Source organism: Dreissena polymorpha, chromosome 5 (genome assembly GCF_020536995.1).
Source record: "Dreissena polymorpha isolate Duluth1 chromosome 5, UMN_Dpol_1.0, whole genome shotgun sequence".
Classification (NCBI taxonomy): Eukaryota; Metazoa; Mollusca; class Bivalvia; order Myida; family Dreissenidae; genus Dreissena; species Dreissena polymorpha.
The window spans coordinates 101970115-101975952 of NC_068359.1; positions in this window are offsets into that span (position 1 = coordinate 101970115).

The following is a 5838-nucleotide window of genomic DNA, read 5'->3' on the forward strand; positions in this document are numbered from 1 at the left end:
TTAAATATTTCAAAAGTGTACATTAAATGAGCGATTTTGACCCATATTTTTGACCTTTGACCTTGAAGGATGACCTTGACCTTGACCTTTCACCACTCAAAATGTGCAGCTCCATGAGATACATATGCATGCCAAATATCAAGTTGCTATCTTGAATATTGAAATATTTCAAAAGTGTACATTAAATGAGCGATTTTGACCCATATATTTGACCTTTGACCTTGAAGGATGACCTTGACCTTGACCTTTCACCACTCAAAATGTGCAGCTCCATGAGATACATATGCATGCCAAATATCAAGTTCCTTTCTTCAATATTGCAAAAGTTATTGCAAATGTTAAAGTTGGCGCAAACCAACAGACCAACCAACAGACAGGGCAAAAACAATATGTCTCCCACTAATATAGTGGGGGACATAACAGGGCAAAAACAATATGTCTCCCACTACTATAGTTGGGGACATAATTAAGGTTTGCAAGCAAAATTTAACTAAATGTGTTAGAAAATGTGCTGAGTAATCAATTAAGCTATAAGCAATTCAAAAGTTTGATAATCGGATGCTTTGTTAAGTTCATGATCAAAACGTTATTTCCCGTGAAGCAATGTACCATAATGCTTGCAGAAGAAATTATACAAGATCTTGGACTCGCCATGCAGTCACTAAGGCTCAGAAGCAAGCATTAACCAATCAGTGCACACTGAAGATTTCAAGTACATATGTAATAATGCTGAAGAGCATATTGTACTAGGACATAATGTTGAACGGCTGACAATGATATAGGAAAGATACCTTAGCTACATTCTCAGACGTCACCCTTCTTGATATACTGAAAAATATAAAACCTATAAACTCAAAGATTAGCTGTCAAAACATTTTCCAAACCTATTTGATGTGGAGGATGGAATGAATGAGTTGTATTGTTTATCATCTGGTGTTCCTGCTGAACCTAAAGCAGCTGCCAACAGTCTGAAGGCAGTAGAAATCTGTGGTGCTGCTATGGAAGCCTTTATCACCGGTGGTCTCATTGAAAAGAATGTATTGATACATGACCCTGTCAAGCGAAACAAACTTAAGATACATTCGAAGTGAGTAAGACATTTAGAAGTTCTAGTAACAAACTATCACAAGTTGAATCTGAACGCAACATATTGGCACAATTAATCCTTTTTTCAATTCAGAATGATATTGATATCGAACGTACACTTTCTTATCCACTGTCTCCAGTATCTTGGTCGTTGGAAACCGCTGATGGAATGCCAGTGAAAACGGATAAAGCAAAGCTTTAACATTATATGGAGACTTATTGAACAAACACCAAATGATGATGTTAACAGTATCATTGATGGTAACGCAGTACTACACAGCCTGGTATCAGTGCCTGATACCTTTGAAGAAGTAGAGAATGTGGTTTTTGGTAACCATCCAAAGTGTGGTCGTGATTCCACAGATACCAATCATGAAACTGCAGTCAAATCACCACCATCATTTCTATTGTCAGGTGCAAAAACCAAAACCCCTAGGGAGTTGAAAAGTTTTCTTTCGCACGATTTTAACAACACACAGCTTCTGTAATTACTATTGGAACAATGGAGCACTGACAAATATGCAGAACAACTTTAGGATCGCCAAATTTATTTTGTTCTTGGTGAACGATACTGTCTGCTTACAAGCTATGACGGACTGATAACTGAGGTAGTTCCAGAAGAATCTATGTTTTCGTCGCATGAGGAAGCAGATACAAGAATTGCTATTCACTCCATGTGCATAAAATAATTTAAACCTGACACCAAAACCATAATTGTGAGATCACCCGATACAGGTGTCTGAGTGCTTCTTATTACCGTAGATATTGGACACAAATTGAGCTTTCAATCCTATTTGATACCTGAACTGGAAACAAACGAGGACTCATCGACATAGATAAGATTGTAAAGGCAACGGGAAATGACTTTTGTTCAGTGTTACCCGCAATTCACTGCTTTACTGGTTGCGAAACTGTAAGCGCATTTATGAGAAGGGGAAAAGAAAAGACAGGGGTGTAGTGATGACTTGTTAGTGGAAGCTGAGAATTGTGTTTGTTATATGTATAGAAAGCCAAATTACTCAGATGTAAAAAAGCTCCGGTTTGATAATTCTGTAAGAGAAGTGAGATCAAAGTTAATACTCTGAACTCATGCGACACTATTGACTTAAGTTTGCTACCACGATGTAAAGCAACACTTAACATGCACACCAGACGTACTAATTACCAAACATATATTTGGTTACACGCCCATGAAAGATATACCTGCATGCCTGATGTTCAGAATAGCGGCTGGAAACTTGGAGCAGACAGAATTGAATATGTGTTCACTGATAGTGACATTTTCTCCAGTGAGCTAGTGGATATACTCTGTACAAATTTGCAAGAGGATAAAACCAATCAGGATGAGGATGACAATGATGATAGTATTGAAATCGACAATTTGCTTGATGAAGTGTTTTATGATCAGTGATATAACTCGATCCTGTGTCCTAACTATGAGTATAAAAAAAAAGACAAAACGTTAGTTACACTTTGATTTGAAAGTATAAAATAGTAATAATAATAATTATTATTATCATTATTGTGGTTATTGTTATTATAACAACAATTATATAATCATCATCATAATAATAGTAACTTTATATATATTCAAGATGATACAATTATTATTTATCGGGTTATAAATATCTTCTAAGTTGAGTATTAATCGGTCTTAAATTTGCCTGAGAGATGAATTCCTATGTATGCTATCTCTTTATCACCATTATTAGTATAATTATTATTCAATTCCGCAAAATGGTACTGAAGGCAAAAAGAAAAAAACAATGAATTTCATTTTATCTATGTTTTATCAAGTGTATATCTATTGGATTTAAGTTATAATATATACTTAAAAACAGGCATAATATCAGTGTCATTTTCTTATTAAATATTATCATGGCTTTACAATAAAGAATACAATCAAGGTTGTGGGTGTGACATAATAAACCAGACATTAGCTACAGTTACATACATATATACTTTAAAACCAAAAGATAAATACTTTTATTAAAGTACTATTAATGAAATAAGAAAACTGCCCTTTTAATTTTTTCAATTTCTAAAGTCTGTCTAGGTGCAAGTTCTGGTTAGTACAGTGCGAAATATTGTCAACCATACCAACCGTAACACCGCATTTGTATTCGTCATTCTATAAAAATGTTATAAAGAACGCCGAAAGTAAATTAAAATCGACGAACCGTACCGTATCCGAAAACGACTGTCCGAAAACACGTCGAGATACATCTTTTGCACATGAAGTAAAATATGCAAATCGTTTGACTGCAGAAAATAAAAACCCGTAATCTTGCGAATACGCAATCAATATAGGTTGACATATTGTTTTAAAATGTGATATTGCAGTGCTTTACTTTACTCATAGATACATAATTTAAAATTGCGAGATGGCGGACATTTGCAACATGCGTAGAATGGTACGGTTTTCAGAAAGTAGCGAAAACTTGGATAATCGCAACATTGCAAAACTCAAGTTTGTATACTACTTACCTTTGAAAAGTGTTGAATGTTTTTAACGTGAATTAGTATTTTGAGCAACAAAAACACATTAATTGTAGAAAAATTACAAGATCGGCTTCTTATTATTATTATAAAGAAACTTTTTTTTAAAGCAGACGACAATTAGCGCCCGCTGACTTTAAAGCAATTACGGTATCATTTGACGTAAACAAAATAATTACAAAAAAATGAAATCATTATCACACATCAAGAAATGTTAAAGCAGACGACAGATAGCGGTAATTACGGGGATAATTAGTTGATGGCGATTAAATAATTATTTAATCAAGAAATGTTCAACGTAATCTAATTGCAGGAAAAAAAAAACGGCGTGAAAAACTAATTTAGCCGACAATATTTGCGGCGATTTTCAAAAATGCCGCTTATATAATAATTGGCGAAAAAATAACGAAAATCTAACAGTTACCGATAATTGGTTAAGCACTTAGAGATTAAAGACGTTTTTTCCGAAATATATCACTTCTGTCGGACAGTGATTCAGAAAAAGGCCACGATGCCGCAGACGTTATTGACGCGTGTATGACAATACACAGGGTCGAGTGTGTACACAGGTAATCTCGTTATCGATTTTTATGCTCCCCCAAAATTTTTTTTGGGGAGAGCATATAGTCGCCGCTTCGTCTGTCCGTGCGTGTGTGTGTCCGTCCGTCCGTGCACAATTTTTGTCCGGGCTATTTCTCAATTAATGACCAGAATTCAACTAAACGTTATGGGAAGCTTCACTGCGAGATGTGCATATTATGAGCCGGTTCTGGTCGGATGAATTTTCACAGAGTTATGGCCCTTTGAAATTTTCCATTAACTGTACATATAGTGCAATTCTTGTCCCCCCACCCCCCACTACTGACTGGAATTCAATGAAGCTTTATGGGAAGCTTAACTACCAAGAGGAGATGCGCATGATATTTGTGGGTTCTGGTTAGATTATTTATTTAGAGTGGTATGGCCCTTTGAAATTTTTAAGTTGCTAAACCATCCTTCGTATTATTTTGTCCAAAGTTATGCCCATCAAGACGTTTCCTTTTATCTGAATATATAGTGCAATATTGTGACAAAAAACCTCTCCGACGGTTTCTTGTACCTGCTTGATGGCCCGATTTACAGGCGTTTCGCATTCGCCGCTGGAAAACTTGTAGAGGCAAATTTGTTTTTGATGTAGGCGGATAAATTAATCGCCATTTTTTTCTAGACAATTTTAAGAAATATTAGCCAGTTGGATTAAATAATCGCCATTGGCGATAATGTCTGGTAGCAGCGTGAGCACTGTAATATTGTTATTATCATCATCATGATTAATAAATGTTACATTAATAATTGTTATTATTTTACCAAGCTTGTTGGCATATTGTTTGATAGAATAATGTGATTATGCTCTGAAATAATATGTTTGACACAAAATAATTATGTTAAAGGAATATACATGTTCATCATATACAAATATGTGTAAAATATATGTGTCACATATATTGTAATAGAAGATGTCATCATATAAACATAAGAGGAAGGCATTGAATGATTGCAATCTTTTTTTATTAAGGAATGTTAAGATAAGTTGTTTTCTTAAAAAGTTTGCAGTTTGCATTTTGTATGAAAGGTAGTCTAAAAATATTTAAACATGTTTTACGCTCATATTTTTAAAGTTTAATTTCTCCGTAACGCCCCGCTAGCCAATTGCAAACAATTGGTCATGAGATTCAGTGGATATAGATGATAAAAAATAGGGTCTACAAAATTTCCCCGGGGGGGGGGGGGAGGCAAAAGTGTTCTTGGCCCACGGCCTATAAATGTTAGCCAGTTGTTCGTCGTATTAAATTCACGCATTCAGATGTCGCTCGTTGAATACATTTTCTTACGCGATCCGTTGATTTAACTGGATTACGGTTGAGAACAAAAAGAGCTAACACCAACTAGTTCATATTTATTATTACTTTAAAGGGTTCATCATTTAAAATGGATTGTTTCATTAATATATTTGTGAACATATACATTTTTAAATTAGAGTTGCCATACACATACCAAAGCTATTCACTACTGTAAATTATGACTCGGAAGTAAGCCTTACAGCGTCCGAATCTCGCAAGTTGGTAAATTTGACATAAAAGAACACCCGAGTCGTATTTTTATTTCTGGCACAATTTATGTCGCATGTCCACATCAGTGGTCAGAAAAATACCTATTTGACTTTATATATATCGAAATTGTTGTCGTGGTTGATAATGATGCATTAATTGTATT